Source organism: Pongo abelii, chromosome 12 (assembly GCF_028885655.2).
Source record: "Pongo abelii isolate AG06213 chromosome 12, NHGRI_mPonAbe1-v2.0_pri, whole genome shotgun sequence".
Classification (NCBI taxonomy): domain Eukaryota; kingdom Metazoa; phylum Chordata; class Mammalia; order Primates; family Hominidae; genus Pongo; species Pongo abelii.
The window spans coordinates 25,987,590-26,007,808 of record NC_071997.2 but is presented as its reverse complement, the minus strand read 5'-3'; the positions used below and the strand labels follow the sequence as shown (position 1 = coordinate 26,007,808).

The 20,219-nt window shown below is 47.8% G+C and overlaps 1 protein-coding gene across 1 annotated transcript in view; it reads right to left on the bottom strand.

Annotated features, from left to right (window-relative positions):
- The window catches only part of CNNM4 (cyclin and CBS domain divalent metal cation transport mediator 4), a 51,316-nt gene that overhangs the window by 14,357 nt on the left and 16,740 nt on the right, over positions 1-20,219 (bottom strand).

Genomic DNA, 20,219 nt, shown 5'->3' with positions numbered 1-20,219 from the left:
CTGGAGTGCAGTGGCGCAATCATAGCTCACTGCAGCCTCCAACTTTTGGGCTCAAGAGATCCTCCCACCTCAGCCTCCCGAGTAGCTGAGACGACAGGCATGCTCCACCATGCCTGGTTAACTCTTTTATTTTTTGTAGAGATGGATCTCACTATGTTGCTCAAGCTGGTCTCAAACTCCTGGGCTCAAGCAGTCCTCCCATCTCAGCCTCCCAAAGTGCTGGGAATACAGGCATGAGCCACCACACCAGGCCAGGACTACTTGCTGAAATCGGATAAAAATGGCAATGCTGGGAGCAGTGGCTCACACCTGTAATTCCAGCACTTTGGAGGGGCTGAAGCGGGCAGATTGCTTGAGGCCAGGAGTTTGAGACCAGCCTGGCCAACACGGTAAAACCCCATCTCTACTAAAAATAAAAAATTAGCCAGTTGTGGTAGTACACACCTGTAGTCCCAGCTACTCAGGAGGCTGAGGCAGGAGAATTGCTTGAACCCGGGAGGCAGAGGTTGCAGTGAGCCAAGATCACGCCACTGCACTCCAGCCTGGGCAACAGAGCGAGACTCTCTCTCAAAAAAAAAAAAAAAAAAAAAAAAAACACCCTGCCTGGTATCACTTATCAGGGGCTTCTGGGACTCTTGGGGAGGGGAAAGACCCAAACTGACAAGGGCACAGAGAGGCCGAGCACTGTGATTAGGTGGGGCAGAGATTACAATTAGAGAGGGGCCACCCCCTCAACCCAAAGTGAGGGAAGGAGGCTGGGGTGGGGCAGGACCCTCCACAGAAACCCTGTGGGGTGGTGGGTCTTCCCAGACCCCTTTTTGAAGGCCACACCCTGCTCTTATGGCCCCAGCCCCAACGAGTGGCAAGAGGGGCCAGCCAAGAAGGGCCAGGTCCACAGTCTAGGCAGAATGAGTCCTGTGTGCTGTGCCCCACTCGCAGGAACACGGGTTTGGAGCAGCCTAGGAAGAAAGGCCCCCGGAGATCTGGGAAGGTCAGGTCAGGGTCTTCTGCATGGCTTCCCCTTCACAATCCAAGGGCCTCGCTCTAGGGACTGAAGAACTCATCCTAAATACGCTCGGTGGAGGATGTTTTCCAGGTCTTTAAGGCCACAGAAAATCCCCCAGCCCAAGATGGGCTGTTCAGAACTTCTAAGGGCCTCTTAGGGAGAGCAGAGAGAATGCGAGGTCTCATGACTAAAGTAAAAATTCTCACAATACACCCCATGTGATGGGGGGAGTACTGCATTGTGAAAATTTTTCACACACATGCCAGGGGCTATGATATATATATTTCCCACTACAGGTTCTGGTCAAAAAACATTTAGTGCCTTGCTAGACAGAGCCATGGCTGGACTCGATTGAAAACACCCCAGTATCTTCCTAGAGATGACCCAACAAGTTCAAGAGATCTGTGAGGCCCTCCAGCAGGGCGGCAGCGGGCCAGGCCAGGACCCTGGGGTCCGCCCCCAGGCCTCTGTGCCTGCTGGAGGCTGTCCGTACAGGAGTACCCTCAAGAAAGACAGTGCGCCTGGAAGGGCCTGGACATCTAGCTAAACAATGTCACCACATGGGGATGGGAATTAAAGCAAGGCAGCTTTGACAGGCTGAGTATCCCTTATTCCCCACTGGGGACCAGAAGTGTTTCAGATTTCAGATTTTTTTGGATTTTGGAATATTTGCAGAATACACGCCATTGAGCATCCCAAATCTGAAAATCTGAACTACAAAATGCTCCAATGAGCATTTCTTTTGAGCATCATGTTGGTACTCAAAAAGTTTTGGATTTTGAAGCATTTGGGATTTTGGATTTTTGGATTTGGGATGCCCAACCTGTACCCCCTTCCAGATGGGCACCCTCTAAAAAGCCTGGTAATGCCCAGTTATGGTGGAGGATGGGGAAGACAAACAGGCCCTCACATGTATCTGGTTGGTGGCCAGGTAAAAGGGTACAAAATTTCAGGGGGCCAGTTGGTCGGGATGTCACAAAATCAAGGGTTCCTAACCTTGGACTTAGAAGGTCCACTTCTAGGAACTCACCCTAGGGAGAGGCAACCTTCACAAAAAACACAAGAGAAGGGGGCTCTTGGCAACATTCTTTTTAACAGCCCCAAACCAGAAACAACCTAAAGCAATAGCAATAGGGCACAGGGACTCAAAAGGGGCCACAGCTACTCAAGGGAGAACACGGCAGAGGTGGATGAATAAAGCGCAGAACGAAATCCAAGATACACTATTAGTGAAAGAGCAAGTCACGGACAGAATGCATGGAGCCATCTGCCTGCACAGAAACAAAGGGGGTGTGTGGGCTTGAACTGCCCTGGAAGCGTCCGGAAGCAGTAAGAGTGGTCGCCTTTGGGGGTATTTGGAGTTTGGGGAGGAGGCTACTTTGCCTCTCTATATACCCTTCTATACTGTTATATTTGATGGGCATGTTTTACTTTTATAATTTAAAAACAAAACTGAGACAAAATTAAGGGGGAAAACAAAATTAAGGAGAACAAAGGGAAACTGGTGAGAGTCTCTAGGGTGGACAAGGGCCCTCTGTGCCTTCCACTGCCACAGATTGAGCCCCAGGGAATGGGGGTGTGTTCTTTGACAAGGTTCAGTGAGCAGAACCTTGTTCAGACCCCCAAAGTCAGAAAACAACCTCCCCACTACATTCACATCCCTAATTACTCCACAGGCTCAGACCAAATCCTGACCAACGAGAGGTTCCCTCACAGTGAAAGGCTGGTGGACTCTCTCTTTTTTTATTTTTTTTGAGACAAGTCTCGCTCTGTAGCCCAGGCTGGAGTGGTACAATCTCAGCTCACTGCAACCTTCACCTCCCAGGTTCAAGCGATTCTCCTGCCTCAGTCTCCTGTAGCTGGGTGCGCGCCACCATACCCAGCTAATTTTGCATTTTCAGTAGAGACGGGGTTTCGCCGGGTTAGCCAGGCTGGTCTTGAACTCCTGACCTCAAGTGATCCTTCTGCCTCAGCCTCCCAGGGTGCTGGGATTACAGATATTAGCCACCGCGCCCAGCCTGGCAGCCTCTCTTAAAGTGGAAACAGCCTTCCTGTGGAAGAAATCAGCTGATTCCCTGAGCAGGGTCTTGATACCATTCTCAGCCCCCGCCTCCTCTCTGAGACCCCCTGGCGGGATCCACTGCTGTGTGTGTGCACCCTCAGGTGGCAGCCAGCTGCATGACAGGCACCTTGTAGGTGTGCAGCCCTGGGCACCGTGTACACGTTCACCCCTCCTCTGCAAGCTGACCTTTGGGCACCATCCGGATGATGGCTGGCCAACTGGGGTTCCGTACAGAGGTTCCAGCCTAAGGGGCCAGTCAGTCACCCTCTGCAGAGTGAGCGTTGGGCCCCTGGACTGTTTTTCCTATTTTCTAATTTGTCTGTCCAGAGGGGACATCTTTTTGTCCTGGTAGAATCTTCCCCTCCCCGGGCCAGAGAGCCTCTGGTCAAGGTCACCAATGACCTTTCATGGTGGAGTGTTATTCTCAGATGACCTGCTGACCAACGGTCACTCCCTCCTTTCCCCTGGAAGCCCCTTCTGCACAGGGCTTCCAGGACACAGCCCTCCCAGTGCTCCTGACCTCAGGGGTCACTGCTTCTCCCTGACCACTTAATGCTGGAGAGACTCAGAACAGTCTGTACGCCGGGTCCCTTGCCTAGCAGCTTTAAATACAAGTGTACAAGTGTCCCAAATAAATCTCTGCAACCCTGTCCTCTCCCGTGCCCTCCAGATTCCTCTATCCAAGTGCTGCCTGACGTCACTAATACCTTGAAATTAACACAGCCAAAACCCAGCTCATGCCCCTCCCCCCAACACTCCTGTCTCCCTTCAGGGCAGCTCTGTCCCAGTTATCAGGCCCATGGGACAGTGAGCCCGACCTCCTCTCTTTTTTTTTGAGATGTAGTCTTGCTCTGTCGCCAGGCTGGAGTATAGTGGCGCGATCTCAGCTCACTGCAACTTCCGCCTAGCAGGTTCAAGCAATTCTCCTGCCTCAGCCTACCAAGTAGCTGGGATTACAGGCGCCCGCCACCACGCCCAGCTAATTTTTTGTATTTTTAGTAGAGATGGGGTTTCACCATGTTGGCCAGGCTGGTCACGAACTCCTGACCTCAGGTGATCCACCCTCCTCGGCCTCCCAGAGTGCCGGGATTACAGGTGTGAGCCACCGTGACCGGTCCCTCCTCCTGTCTTTCTTTGTGCCTCTACATCCATTTAGCAGGAGAAGAAAAGTAACCAGTGAGGGGAAGGGGAGCGGGGAAGGGGAAGGGAGGCTGAAGATGGAAAGAATTATTTTAGATTTTAGTAATTTAGAAGTTTCTATACTTCGGAAATTATTGCTAACTGATTTAACATCTAAAATAAGCAGATCAATTTAGGACATATTTAGGATTCTCATTGTATAAATTCTAACAAAATTGTATTTTTGTGTGTGTATGGTTTTTTTTTGAGCTGGAGTCTCACTCTGTCACCCAGGCTGGAGTGCAGTGACGCGATCTCAGCTCACTGCAATCTCCACCTCGCAGGTTCCAGTGATTCTCCCACCTCAGTCTCCTGAGTAGCTGGGATTACAGGCACCTGCCACCACACCCGGCTAATTTTTTGTATTTTTAGTAGAGATGGGGTTTCACCATGTTGGCCAGGCTAGTCTCGTGCTCCTGACCTCAAGCGTTCAGCCTGCCTCGGCCTCCCAAAGTGCTGAGATTTCAGGCACAGAACTGCTTGAACCCGGGAGGTGGAGGTTGTAGTGAGGCAAGATCGTGCCACTGCACTCCAGCCTGGGCAACAGAGCGAGTGACTCCATCTCAAAAAAAAAAAAAAAAAAAAAAGAAATTAATACTATTGACTATGAGAAATTTGGAATTTTTTATATAGGAAAGTATAAAAAGAAAACAGAAAATAGAAACCATCCTGAATCCCCCATATGTAGATTAAGCCACATGAATTGCTGGTTTTGGTAAAATATAATTGAATATCAGCAATTTTATATGGCTCAAGCAAATACTAACATTTTGCTATATTTCCTCAGTCACTTTTCATTGACTAAGGACTACTTTGAAAAATGTGGATTTTTAGCTGTAGATGTATTGTTTTAATTTCCATGCTTCTTTTTTTCTTTTTTGAGACGGAGTCTTTCTCTTTTGCCCAGGCTCAAGTGCAGTGGATTCTTCTGCCTCAGCCTCCTGACTAGCTGGGATTACAGGCGCCCGCCACCACACCCAGCTAATTTTTTGTATTTTTGTAGAGACGGGATTTCACCATGTTGGCCAGGCTGGTCTCGAGCTCCTGACCTCAGGTGATCCACCTGCCTCAGCCTCCCTAAGTGCCGGGATTACAGGCATGAGCCACTGCACCCAGCTGATGCCACCCCCAAAATCTAATCAGCTAATTGAATAGACACCAATAATAACATAAGGTAGCTCATTAAAATACAATTTTATGGGCTGGGCGCTGTGGCTCACACGTGAAATCCCAGCACTTTGGGAGGCCATGGCAGGTGGATCACCAGCCTCCTGAGTAGCTGGCATTATAGGCATGCGCCACCATGCCTGGCTAATTTTTGTATCTTAATTTTTTTTTTTTTTTGAGACAGAGCCTCACTCTGTTGTTCAGGCTGGAGTGCAATGGTGTGATCTCAGCTTACTGCACCCTCCACCTCTCCGGATCAAGCAATTATCCTCTCTCAGCCTCCCGAGTAGCTGGGACTACAGGCACAGGCCACCATGCCCAGCTAATTTTTGTATTTTTAATAGAGACAGGGTTTCACCATACTGGCCAGGCTGGTCTCGAACTTCTGACCTCAGGTGATCCACCCTCCTCAGCCTCCCAAAGTGCTGGGATTACAGGCATGAGCCACTGCGCCCGGCTGGATTTTTGTATTTTTAGTAGAGATGAGATTTTACCATGTTGCCCAGGCTGGTCTCTAACTCCTGACCTCAAGTGATCCATCTGCCCACCTCGGCCTCCCAAAGTGCTGGGATTACAGGCGTGAGCCACCATGCCCGGCCAATAGTATTAATTTCATAATCAGAAAAAAAAACACATCCATTAGGCCAGGTGCGGTGGCTCATGCCTGTAATCCCAGCACTTTGGGAGGCCGAGGCAGGCAGATCACCTGAGGTCGCGAGTTTGAGACCAGCCTGACCAACGCGGAGAAACTCCGTCTCTACTAAAAATACAAAATTAGCCTAGCGTGGTGGCGCATGCCTGTAATCCCAGCTACTCAGAAGGCTGAAGCAGGAGAATCACTTGAAGCTGGGAGATGGAGGTTGCAGTGTGCCGAGATCGTGCCATTGCACTCCAGCCTGGGCAACAAGAGTTAAACTCTGTCTCAAAAAACCAAACAAATAAACAAAAAAACACATCCATTAAATTAACTTTAAAAAAAAATTCTAGGCCGGGCATGTTAGCTCATGCCTGTAATCCCAACACTTTGGGAGGCCGGCGGGGGGTGGTGGTGTGGGGGGATCACGAGGTCAGGAGTTCGAGACCAGCCTGACCAACATGGTGAAACACCATCTCTACCAAAAATACAAAAATTAGCCAGGCGTGGTGGTGTGCGCCTGTAATCCCAGCTACTCAGGAGGCTGAGGCAGGAGAATCACTTGAACCTGGGAGGCGGAGGTTGCAGTGAGCTGAGATCGCACCACTGTACTCCAGCCTGGGCGACACAGTGAGACTCCGTCTCAAAAAAAAAAAATTAATTAATAAAATAAAATAAAATTCTCATACTGCTTCCTCTGGGACTTCAGGGTTCCCGAGCCTTCCCAAGCACTTTCCAAGCACTGCAAGAAAGGGGGTCCAGAAAGAAGGTTCCTGGCACCCTGGCTGTCCCCACTGTCTTCTCCAGGCTTTGCCTGGCGGCATGCTTGCCCACTCTGCCCTTCAGCGACCTCTGTCCAGCAGCAGCCAGGTGGGACCATGCCCTCCACAGTCGAAGAACACCATGTGAGGCCTCCAGAAACCCCGGAGGGCTGGGCAGACCACAGGTGCCAGCCTCAGCCTCCCTCACGGCTCCCTCACAGCGGACACAGGGGCAAGGAGTGAGGATCCCAGCCCTGCCTGAGTCCCTCACAGCTCCTCCTGTTCCCCAGCCTCCATATCCTTCTGCCCTGGGCTCAAACATTAGCCCTGGGTGCCCATGTTGGCTCTCAGGGCCCTGGACCCCGACCCATTTCTTCTCTTCACAGCTGTGCGCCATCGGCTGACCAGCGTCTATCTCCCACTGACTAGGCTGCAGCCCGGCGAGGCCTGAGTAGTGCCCTCGCTCCTCGCCATGCTACCCCAACCCCTCCCACTGTGCCTGGCACAGCAGGTGCTCCACACCCCTGCTGGATACAGAAAGGATGGCCCCGCCCTGCACAATGCCCATTTTAGCAAACTGCTGCGTCCTCCTTCCCCGCCCTCCATAAAAAAGACTTTACAGCCCCTTAAAGTCCTTAAGAAAAACGTATTATAGGTGCTGGGTTACAAAGTCCACAGGGGCCCTGAGAGGGCCCTGCTCACCAGCTCCAGCTGCTTTTTCTCATGGAGAAAAGCCAGGGGCCCCACAGCAGACCCGGGACTCCCACCACCCAAGAAGGAGTCCTCTGCATCTTACTCACTGAGTCTCCAGGAAGGTCCAGCCTCTGAGATCCCAGGGGCCCAGGATGTTCCCACACTCTCAGGCCCTCCCATGGGAGAGGTGCGGGCTGGACTGACTGGAAGCCACAGGCTTGGGCCCTGGGTCCACACCTGCAGATGGCTGAGCACCCTGATTTCTTGGCGATTCTCTGCTCTTTCCTCCCTTCACCCAAGCTCCCGCAGGATTAAGCTGGCTATTAATAGTGCTGACCTCAACCACCGGGATGAGTGGCGGCCAGCCCAGCAACAAGGCAGGGCCAGGGCAGGAGAGGAACCAGCCAGAGTGACAAGCCCCTGCCCTCTAGCCTCGGGGAGGGCAGCCGGGCTCATCCATAATTCTAAACAGGGCTCATCTATGTTGCTCCCTTCCTCCCAGAGACACAGCTGGCAGTCAGGGCGGGCAGTCAGTCCAGGCAAAGGCCAGAAGACCAGAAGGCTGCAGTGGCCCAGCAGGCAGGCCATACACTCTACATTTGCTAGGCTCTGAGACAGAGTGAGACCCTGTCTCCAGAAAAAAAAAAAAAAAGATTACAGTGATTAAAACAGTGTAGTACTGGGCTGGGCGCAGTGGCTCATGCCTGTAATCCCAGCACTTTGGGAGGCCAAAACGGGCGGATCACTTGAGGTCAGGAGTTCAAGACCAGCCTGGCCAATATGGTGAAGCCCCATCTCTACTAAAAATACAAAAATCAGTTAGGCTTGGTGGCACAGGCCCGTAATCCCAGCTACTCAGCAGGCTGAAGCAGGAGAATCACTTGAACCTGGGAGGCGAAAGTTGTAGTGAGTTGAGATCGAACCACTGCACTCCAGCCTGGGCAACACAGCAAGACTCTGTCTCAAAAACAGTGCAGTACTGGAGAGAACAATGGACAGAAATATTTATTTTACTTCAATTTTTTTTAGACAGGGTCTCACTCTGTCACCCGGGCTGCAGTACAGTGGCACAATCACAGCTCACTGCAACTTTGACTTCCTGGGCTCAAGTGAACCTCCTACCTCAGCCTCCCAAGTAGCTGGGACTACAGGGCATGCCACTAAGCTCAGCTAATTTTTAAAAAAATTTTTGTAGAGATGAGGTTTCACTATGTTGCCCAGGCTGATCTCGAACTCCTGGGCTCAAGCGATCCTCCCACCATAGCCTCCCCAAATGTTGGGACTGTAGGCGTGAGCCACCATGCCTGGCTTATGGACAGAAATAAACTCCAACAAATTGGGAATACTGTATATAATAAATCTGGTATATTAAATTGCAGGAGAAAAGAGAGATTATTCAATGAAAGTTACTGGGCTAACTGGTCCAAAGTCACTGTTGTATACCAGACTTATAAATCCATAAGAAAAACCACTAGCTTAATTTTAAATAGAAATACAATAAATACAAACAAAATCTAAGGAAATACAAATTTTCAAAATGAACTCATTTTTTACCTATCATATTAGTCAAGATTTCAGAGATTCGTACTCTCAGTGTTGGCAGGAGAACTACCCACCATTGGAAGTTCAATTTTTTCTTCAGAAATTTGGCAGTATGTGCCAAAATGTAAAATATGCAAGACCTTGGATGGACTCTGCCATTTCTCCCAATCCTAGGAAGTGACCTTAATACAAAGGAAACACCCAGGCCAGCATGCAAGGTGTGCCCAGGAGGGCCTGCCAATGTTATTTGTAACAATATTGCAGGGCTCTTAAAAAGGCTGACTCAGACATGACTTTATCTCAAGAGATGGTGATTCACTATTTGTGTAAAGTTAAAAGTTCCAAAACAGTAGAGTAGGAAAGACTGCTGGTTTCCTTCACTTTTGCTTAATGCATTTTATACTTCACGTGCTATTTTTTATTTTTACTCTTCTAATTAGAAACTATTTTCATATTGGGGGAGAAGCAATATGGTTTGTTGCTGACTTGGTAGAAGAAAATACACCAAAATATCCACATTTTGGATGATGGGATAAGAGTGACTTTTTTTTTTTTTTTTTTTTTTTTTGAGACAGAGTCTTGCTCTGTTACCCAGGATGGAGTGCAGTGGTGCGATCCCAGCTCACTGCAACCTCCGCCTCCCAAGTTCAAGCCATTCTCATGCCTCGGCCTCCCAAATAGCTGGGATTACAGGCGCCTGCCACCACGCTGAGCTAATTTTTTGTATTTTTTAGTAGAGACGGGGTTTCACCATGTTGGCCAGGTTGGTCTGGAACTCCTGACCTCAAGTGATCCGCCCACCTGGGCCTCCCAAAGTGCTGGGATTACAGGCATGAGCCACCGTACCTGGCCATGTGACTTTCATTTCTTAATCATTTTCCACTTTTCTAAGTTTCTCTAATACACTACTTTTTAAGAACTTTTTTTTTTTTTTTTTTGTTGAGATGGAGTCTTGCTCTGTCACCCAGGCTGGAGTGCAATAGCACGATCTCAGCTCACTGCAGCCTCCGCCTCCCAGGTTCAAGCAATTCTCCTGCCTCAGCATCTCAAGTAGCTGGGATTACAGGCGCTACCACCATGCCCGGCTAATTTTTGTGTTTTTAGTAGAGACGAGGTTTCACCATGTTGGCCAGGCTGGTTTCAAACTCCTTACCTCAGGTGATCCGCCCACCTCAGCTTCCCAAAGTGCTGGGATTACTTACAGACGTGAGCTGCCGCGCCAGGCCTATCTTTACTTTTCAAAAATTATTTTTATCTTTTTTTTTTTCTTTTTTTGAGACGGAGTCTCACTCTGTTGCCCAGGCTGGAGTGCAGTGGCGCAATCTCAGCTCATTGCAAGCTCCGCCTCCCGGGTTCACTCCATTCTCCTGCCTCAGCCTCCTGAGTAGCTAAGACTATAGGCGCCCGCCACCGCGCCCAGCTAATTTTTTGTATTTTTAGTAGAGATGGGGTTTCACCATGTTAGCCAGGATGGTCTCGATCTCCTGACCTCGTGATCCACCGCTTCAGCCTCCCAAAGTGCGTGAGCCACCGCGCCTGGTATTTTTATCTTTTTTTAGAGTCAGGGTCTCTCTCTGTTGCCCAGGCTGGACAACAGTGGTGCAATCATAGCTCACTGCAGCCTAGAGTTCCTGGGCTCAAATAATCCTCCCACCTCAGCCTACAGAATAGCTGGGACTACTGGCATGTGCTACCACGCCCAGCTAATTTTTTTATGTTTTCTTTTTTGAGACGAGGTCTCATTCTGTGGCCCAGGCTGGAGTGCAGAGTGACACGATCACAGCTCACTGCAGCTTCGGCCTCCTGGACTCCACTGATTCTCCCACCTCAGCCTCCCAAGTAGCCTGGATTACAGGCCATCATGCCTGGCCAACTTTCGTATTTTTTGTAGAGATGGGGTTTCGCCGTGTTGCCCAGGTTGGTCTCAAACTCTGGGGCTACAGGAATCCTCCTGCCTCAGCCTCCCAAAGTGCTAAGATTACAGGTATGAGCCACTGCGCCTGGACTTCGGTTTTACTTCTTTAAAATTTTTTATGTGTTCATTCTATAATACATGTACTAGTATAATAGCACATGTATATAATTTTTGAATGAATGGAGGCACAAACTAAAAAGAAAAAAAAAAGGTTTTAAAATAGGGGCAAGATGAAAAGCTTGAAGAGCTCCCTTTAGAATACCCCCGTAAATGCTGGGCTCAGTGGCTCTTGCCTGTAATCCCAGCACGTTGGGAGGCCGAGGCAGGAGGATCATCTGAGGTCAGAAGTTTGAGACCAGCCTGGCCAACATGGTGAAATCCTATCTCTACTAAAAACATAAAAATTAGCTGGGCATGGTGGTGCCCACCTATAATCCCAGCTGCTCAGGAGGCTGAGGCATGAGAATCGCTTGAACCCGGGAGGCAGAGGTTGCAGTGAGCCAAGACTGCACCACTGCACTCCTCCAGCCTGGGTGACAGAGCCAGACTCTATCTCAAAAAGAAAAAATAGCCCCATAAGGATAGCTATGCCTCAGTTGCCTCTTCACACAGGACATGGTCAACCTCCCCCTGCCACCAACCTGTCAGGGTGGCCATGTTCCCAGGAGAGGGTTGCCCTACATCCACTGCCAATCCCACTCTTCCTAGGAGGAAGCTAAGGCCCAGAGAAGTCATGCCCAGGGTCACACCACAAGGGGTGATCAGGCTGGGATACAGAAACGGGACTTCTGCTACAGATAGCCTTCTTCCTTTAACACAAGCCCATAGGGGGTGAAGCTATTGACAAACTGATGATGGGGACTCTAAGACTGGTCCCTCACCCTGGGGACAGGTCTTCATGCCTCTGATTTTCCATTTAGCTAGTAGTCTCTAGATTTTTAAGCTTTTACTATGGAAAATATCAAGCATCTACAAAAGTAGAGATAATAATCTAATTGCACCCTCACCTAACAATTAACAACTCCTCATGGCCAGCCTTTCTTCCTCGCTACTCCCACTTGCTCTACTCACTGATTTTGAAGCAAAGCCCAGATTTTATCTGTAAACATGTACACATTTTACCTGAAAATATTTAGTATTTCAATATGTATCTCTAAAAGATAAGGACTTTTTTTTTCCTTTTTTTTGAGACAAGGTCTTGCTGTCACCCAGGCTAGAGTGCAGTGGCACAATCCTAGCTCACTGCAGCCTCAACCTGCTGGGCTCAAGTGATTCTCCCGCCTCAGCCTCCTGAGCAGCTGAGGCAACAGGCATGAGCCACTGCACCCAGCTAATTTTATTTTATTTCATTTTATTTTATTTTCGTAGAGACAGTTTTTTTCTGATATCGGTAACAAAAGTGGAAGGAAGAAAATTAAGATCACTTATAATCCTGCCTTCCAAAGATAACTACTGCTAACTGTGTATTTTCTTTGATGTTTTAAAATGGATATATATAGATAAAATATTTCTACCCCAAATTGGATCACATATATTGTTTTGTACCCTGCTTTTAAAATTCTTTACATTCTTTGTATTTTCCCATGTCACTAAAAAGTTTTATAAAACACGGAATGACTTCATAATATGTCATTGTACAGATGCATACACAATCCCAGTCCCCATCGGGCTCTTAAATTGTGCCTTCTCCCCGTTTTTGCCATATGAATATCCTTGTGTACAAATATATGTAACTATATCTCCATGTCCTTAAGATAGGAGTCAAAGAAAGGGTTTTGTGTGTTTAAGTTTCTGAAGTTCCCTAATAAGTCAGTTCAGACTTAATGCTTCCTAGAAGACACAGTCAGGACAATTAGGAAATCAGGCAACAGGAGACCAAAAATGGCAGGTTTCAGAAGCTAGGGCTGTCAGAAAGCAAGGAGAAAAACAAGGAACTTGAGCCATCTGCTGAAGAAAAAGAACATGAAGTGGAGAGAGGAGTGAACTGTGTCCCGCCCAGACACTGGTCCCTGGGAGCAGGATCTCTCCGTGGCCAGGTGGTGCAGGGGGTCCCAGCAGTCCTACCAGCACCATCAGCCTCCTTTTGAGTTCAGACCCTTCCAGCAAACTGCTTCTTCCTTTCCACCCAGTCCGTATTCTCAGAAGCCCCTCTGGCCTTTTCTCCTGGAACTGCAGAGCTGGAAGCATGGCTCACAGCCATCTGGCCCCTGCCCCAGCATCCCCTACCAGAGGTGGCGGGGAACCCCTTCCCCACTGTACCTTTGCTCAATTGCTTACAGAGAGGCACAGCTCACTCATGGCCTTATGAGGCTCCATTCTTTGAACCTTTTTGGCAACCAGCTAATAATCCACAGGCAAATCAACCTAAAAGTGGGACCATTAATTTTTTTTTATTTATAATTTTTAATATAGAGACAGAGTCTCACTATGTTGACCAGGCTGGTCTTGAACTCCTGACCCCAAGAGATCCTCCCGTATTGACCTCCCAAAGTGGTAGGATTACACGTGTAAGCCCCATTCCCAGCCTGGACCACTATCCCAGCCCACAGGTCCCAGGTTGATCCTAAAGACTTAACCGAAATTCTGTTAAATACTTTGCTGAAATACATCTATTCTGGGACTAGCTTTCCATTGCACTAACCTAGTAATCCTACCCTCCCCAACACACACAAAAGAAATGAAAATAAGCTTTTTTCCCCCTTAGTAAACCCCAGTTGGTTCCTAGTAATCATATACTGTTTCCAAATGTTTACAAACTACTAAAATCATTCCAAGGAATCATTGATGTCAAACAGAGAGGAAAACTACAGCAACAGTTGAGGTGATGCCAGAGGCTGATACTGGTTGTTAGGTGTAGGAACAGAAGGGGAAGAAGAGGACAAGAATATTACTTGCTCACTATCAAACAATTATTTTTCCTGCCATTAAAGAAAAGAAAATGATATGGTGTCTTTCTTCTGTTTAACAGCCGGAAAACAATTATAGACTCATCTGTCTCATGAGCATAAATGCCAAAATTCTTTGTTTTTTGTTTTTTTTTTTTTTGAGACAATGTCTCACTCTGTCGCCCAGGCTAGAGTGCAATGGTGCAACCTCAGCTCACGGCAACCTCCACCTGCCAGGCTCAAACGATCCTCCCACCTCAGCCTCCCAAGTAGCTGGGACTACAGGCTCATGCCACCACACTCAGCTAATTTTTTTATTTTCAGTAAAGACAGGGTCTTCTGGGCTCAAGCAATCCACTTGTCTCAGCCTCCCAAAGTGCTGGGATTACAGGCATGAGCCACCGCACCTGGCCGATGCCAAAATCCTAAATAAAGATATTGGCAAATCAAATACAGTGGTGTGCAAACAGAATAATATCACTAAGTTAGTTCTACTCCAGTTATACAATAAATTTGGGATTAGCATTCAAAAATCAATCAGTGTATTTCAGAATAAAGAAAATAGGTTATTCAATCATCTCAACAGATACAAAAAGAGCATTTGGCAAAATTCAACATCTATTCATCATAAAAATTCTTAGCTAACTAAGGGGAGAAGGGAATTTCCTTGATCTGGTAAAGGAAATCTACAAAAAATCGTAGCAAAATCATACAAAATGATCAACTTTGAAAGCCTTCCCAGGAGTTCCAGAACAGCCTGGGCAACATGATGAAGACTAAGCAGGTGATTACCCAGTTTGGGCTTTGAATTGTCCTTCCTCCAGGGAAGGGAGGGGTCTAGAGATTGGGTTCAATCCTGTGGTGAATGACTTAATCAAACATGAGTATGTAATGAGGTCTGGATAAAAACTCCGGACCCCAAAGCTCACTGAGCTTCCTGGTTGGTGAATACATTAACATATCTAGACAGAGTGCCCTGACACCACAGGCAGAGGGCATGAAGCTCCTCTAGGACCGACCAAGCCTCATCCTATGTGTATCCTTCAAAATAAAACTATAATCAGGGCCGGGCATGGTGGCTCAAGCCTGTGATCTCAGCATTTTGGGAGGCCAAGGTAGAGGATCACTTAAGCCCAGGAGTTTGAGGCTGCAGCGAGCTATGATTGTGCCACTGCGCTCTAGCCTGGGCAACAGAACAAGACTCTGTCTCTTGGTTGGGCATGATGGCTCAAGTCTGTAATCTCAGCACTTCAGGAGGCCGAGGCAGGTGGATCACCTGAGGTCAAGAGTTCGAGATCAGGCCGGGCACGGTGGCTCACACCTGTAATCCCAGCACTTTGGGAGGCTGAGGCAGGTGGATCACGAGGTCAGGAGAGTGAGACCATCTTGGCTAACACAGTGAAACCCCGTCTCTACTAAAAAACACAAAAATTAGCTGGGCATGGTGGCAGGTGCCTGTAGTCCCAGCTACTCAGGAGGCTGAGGCAGGAGAATGGCATGAACCCGGGAGGCGGAGCTTGCAGTAAGCCGAGATTGTGCCACTGCATTCCAGCCTGGGCAACAGAGTGAGACTCCATCTCAAAAAAAAAAAAAAAAAAAAGAGTTCGAGATCAGCCTGGCCAACATGGCGAAACCTCGTCTCTATTAAAAATACAAAAAAAAAAAAAAAAAAAAAATTAGCGGGGTGTGGTGGTACGCGCCTGTAGTCCCAGCTACTTGGGGAGGCTGAGGCAGACGAATTGCTTGAACCCAGGAGGCAGAGGTTGCAGCGAGCCAAGATCATGCCACTGGACTCCAGCCTGGGCAATAGAGGGAGACTCCATCTCAAAAAAAAAACAAAAAACAAAAACAAACAAACAAAAAAAACCCTGTCTCTTAAAAAAACATAACAAACAAAACAAAAACCTGTAATCCTAAGTGTAGCACCGTCCTGAGTTCTGTGAGTTGTTCTAATGAATTACTGAACCTGAGGTCATGAGAACCCCCATACACAGAGTCGGTTGGTTAGCAGTGCACAAGTGAGGCCGGACATGGTGGCTCACACCTGTAATCCCAGCACTTTGGGAGGCCGAGGCGGGTGGATCACGAGGTCAGGAGATCGAGACCATCCTGGCTAACACGGTGAAAGTCCGTCTCTACTAAAAATACAAAAAAAAAATTAGCCAGGCGTGGTGGCGGGCGTCTGTAGTCCCAGCTACTCGGGAGGCTGAGGCAGGAGAATGGCGTGAACCCGGGAGGCGGAGCTTGCAGTGAGCCAAAATCGTACCACCGCACTCCAGCCTGGGCGACAGTGAGACTCCATCTCAAAAAAATAAATAAATAAAATAAATAAATCACCCAGTCTCACAAACCAGACTTAGACAGTATATAAGGTCACACACATATTAATTAGCTTGTTGTACACCACAACTATATATGGTTTTTGTCAATTAAATGTTTAAAATAAAAAAGCTATTTAAAGGCTAAAATCCTAAAACTTAGAGAGTGAAAAGGGAATCCGCAGAGTGGGAGAATATATTTGCAATACCTATGTCTGATAAAGGGTTCATAAAAATTAGCTGGGACAAGTGGCATGCACCTATAGTCCCAGCTACTGAGGAGGCTGAGGCAGGAGGATTACTTGAGCCCAGGAGTTCAAGACCAGCCTGGGCAACATAGTGAGACCCTCATATTAAAAAAAAAAAATGTTAAGGCAATCCCGCTTACAATAGCTACAAAAAAAAGATACGTATAAATAATTTTTTTTTTTTTTTTTTGAGACAGAGTTTTGCTCTGTCGCCTAGGCTGGAGTGCAGTGGTGCCATCTCGACTCACTGCAATCTCCACCTCCCGGGTTCAAGCAATTCTCTGTCTCAGCCTCCTTAGTAGCTGGGATTACAGGCGCCCGCCATCATGCCCAGCTAATTTTTTTGTATTTTTAGTAGAGCCAGGGTTTCACTATCTTGGCCAGGCTGGTCTTGAACTCCTGACCTTGTGATCTGCCTGCCTCGGCCTCCCAAAGTGCTGGGATTACAGGCGTGAGCCACTGCACCTGGCCCCTAGAAATAAATTTTTAAAGGGCCCAGATATACCTAACTATATAAAGAATATATAGAACAAATAATATATAAATAACTCCTAAACATGGTTAAGAAAAAGGCAGAGAGGGTAAGGCACGATGGCTCACACCTGTAATCCCAGCACTTTGGGAGGCCAAGGTGGGCAGATCACTTGAGTTCAAGAGTTCAAGACCCGCCTGGGCAACATGGTGAAACCCCGCCTCCACAAAATATACAAAAATTAGCCAGTCATGGTGGCATGTGCCTGTGATCCCAGCTACTTGGGGGGCTGAGGTGGGAGGATTTCTTGAGCCCAGGAAGTCGAGGCTTCAGTGAGCCAAGATTGCACTACTGTGCTCCAGCCTGGGTGACAAAGCAAGATCCTGTTTCAAAAAAAAAAAAAAGGCAGAGAGTTCAAGACCAGCCAGGGCAACATAGGGCAAACCGCCTCTCTACAAAAAATACACAAAGTTGGCTGGGCATGGTGGCTCACGCCTGTAATCCCAGCACTTTGGGAGGCCAAGGCAGGTGAATCACCTGAGGTCAGGAGTTCAAGACCAGCCTGGCCAACATGGTGAAACCCCATCTCTACCAAAAATATAAAAAATTAGCCAGGTGTGGTGGCATGCGCTTGTAATCCTAGCTACTCAGGAGGCGAAGGCAGGAGAATCACTTGAACCCAGTAGGTAGAGGTTGCAGTGAGCCAAGATCGTGCCACTGCACTCCAGACTGAGTAATAAAGTGAGACTCCGTCTCAAAGTAGCCAGGTGTGGTGGCGCACACCTGTGGTCGCAGCTACTCAGGAGGTTGTAAAGTTGAATACATTGCTTGAGCCTGGGAAGTTGAAGCTATAGTGAGCCATGATTGCATCACGGCATCCAGCCTACGTGACAGAGAGACTGTATCTCAAAAAAGAAATAAAAAGGCAAGGCAAACAACCTCCTAGAAAACAGGCAACAGGCCGGGCATGGTGGCTCATGCCTGTAATCCCGGCACTTTGGGAGGCTGAGGTGGGCAGATCACAAGGTCAAGAGATTGAGACCACCCTGGCCAACATGGTGAAACCCTGTTTCTACTAAAAATACAAAAATCAGCTGGGTGTGGTGGCAGGCTCCTGAAGTCCCAGCTACTCGGAAGGCTGAGGCAGGAGAATTGCTTGAATCCAGAAGGTCAGGGTTGTGGTGAGCCGAGATTGCGCCATTACACTCCAGCCGGGGCAACAAGAGTGAGACTCCGTCTCAAAAACAAAAAAAAGAAAACAGTTAACAGACACAAACAAAAAGAATAGTCAAATGGATAATAAGCATATAAAAATGTGCTCAATATCATAATTCACTAGGGAAATCTAAACTAAAATCACAATGAGGTGGGGCGCAGTGGCTCACGCCTGTAATCCCAGCACTTCGGGAGGTCAAGGTGAGAGGATCACAAGGTCAGGAGTTCGAGACCAGCCTGGCCAATATGGTGAAACCCCATCTCTACTAAAAATACAAAAAAATTAGCCTGGCATGGTGGCTCATGCCTGTAATTCCAGCTACTCAGGAGGCTAAGGCAGGAGAATTGCTTGAACCCATGAGGCAGAGGCTGCAGTGAGCCGAGACGCATCACTGCACTCCAGCCTGGGCAACAGAGCAAGACTCCATCTCAAAACCACAATGAGGGGGATGAAAAGAGGTTGATTAATGGGTACAAATATACACTTAGAAGAAATAAGACCTGGTGCTCCACAGATCAGTAGGTGATAATGGTTAACATTAGTCAATTTTACATTTCAAAATAACTAGGAGAGAATAATTCAAATGTTCCAAGCATAAAGAACACACAACTATTCAAGGTGATGAATATCCCAATTACCCTGATTTGATTACATGAATCTATCAAATTATCACATGTACTGTGAAAATAGCTATTATGTATCAATAAAAGTAAATTTAAAAAAAACACAATGGTGGCTGGGCGCGGTGGCTCACGCCTGTAATCCCAGCACTTTCAGAGGCTGAGGTAGGTGGATCATGAGGTCAGGAGATCGAGACCATCCTGATCAACACGGTGAAAGCCCGTCTCTACTAAAATATAAAAAATTAGCTGGGCGCGGTGGCGCGCGGCCTGTGGTCCCAGCTATTTGGGAGGCTGAGGCGGAGGAATCGCTTGAACCCGGGAGGTGAAGGTTGCGGTGAGCTGAGATCACACCACTCCACTCCAGCCTGGGCGACAAAGCGAGACTCCACCTCAAAAAAAAAAAAAAAAAACCACAATGGCACAGTGGCTCCGGCGTGTAATCCCAGCACTTTAGGAGGCCGAGGAGGGAGGATGGCTTGAGGCCAGGAGTTCAAGACCAGCCTGGACAACAAGGCAAGACCACATTCTCTACACAAATTAAAAAATTAGCCAGGCATGGTGGCCCACACCTGTGGTCCCAGCTACTTGGGAGGCTGAGGTGGGAGGACTGCTTGAGCCTGGGAGGTTGGGGCTGCAGTGAGCTGTGATCATGCTACTGCACTCCGGCCTGGATGACAGAGAGACCCTGCCTCAAAACAGAAACAAAACACAACGAGACACATGCACACACCTGAATGGCAAACATTAAACACATATACACATACTTAACAATACCAGAGTTGGTGGGGATAGGAGTGAACACTGATACAAGCACTTTGGAAAACTCTCATCTCTACTGTCCCTGTGCCTTAGCAATTCCATTCCCAGGCATATTCCCAACAGAAATGCCTTCATATGTTCAGCAAGAGACATGCACAAGAGTGTTCTTAGCAGCATCATTTGTAATAGTCCCAAACTGGAAACAATGCAATGTCCATCAACAATATTACTGGTTATATAAGGAAATATTATGACAGCAAACAAAAGGAATGAATGACAGCTACACACAAATGGATGAAGCTCAGACCCTTAACATTCAGCAGAAGCCAGACACAAAAGTGTATATATGATATGATTCACTTACAAAAGTTTAGAAACAGAAAAAATTTGACCCATGATGACTGAGGGAGCAGGGCAGGGACTGGGAGGGTGCATGGGGTCAGGGGTGGGCTTCCAGGGTGTGGGTAATGTTTTATTACTGGAGCTCAGTGGCAGTTAGGGGTGTTTGGTTTTGTGAAAAACTATCAGGCTGTACACTTATGATTTATGCACTTTTCTCTATATTATGCATCAGCAAAAAGTTTACCTAAAAAAATCTAAAACTGACAGTACATCTTTTAGCATTTTTTAGCCTGAACTTACTGGAATCTCCCAATCTTCTGGCTTTTTTTTTTTTTTTTGAGATGGAGTCTCACTCTGTCTCCCAGGCTAGAGTGCAGTGGGCACGATCTCTGCTCAC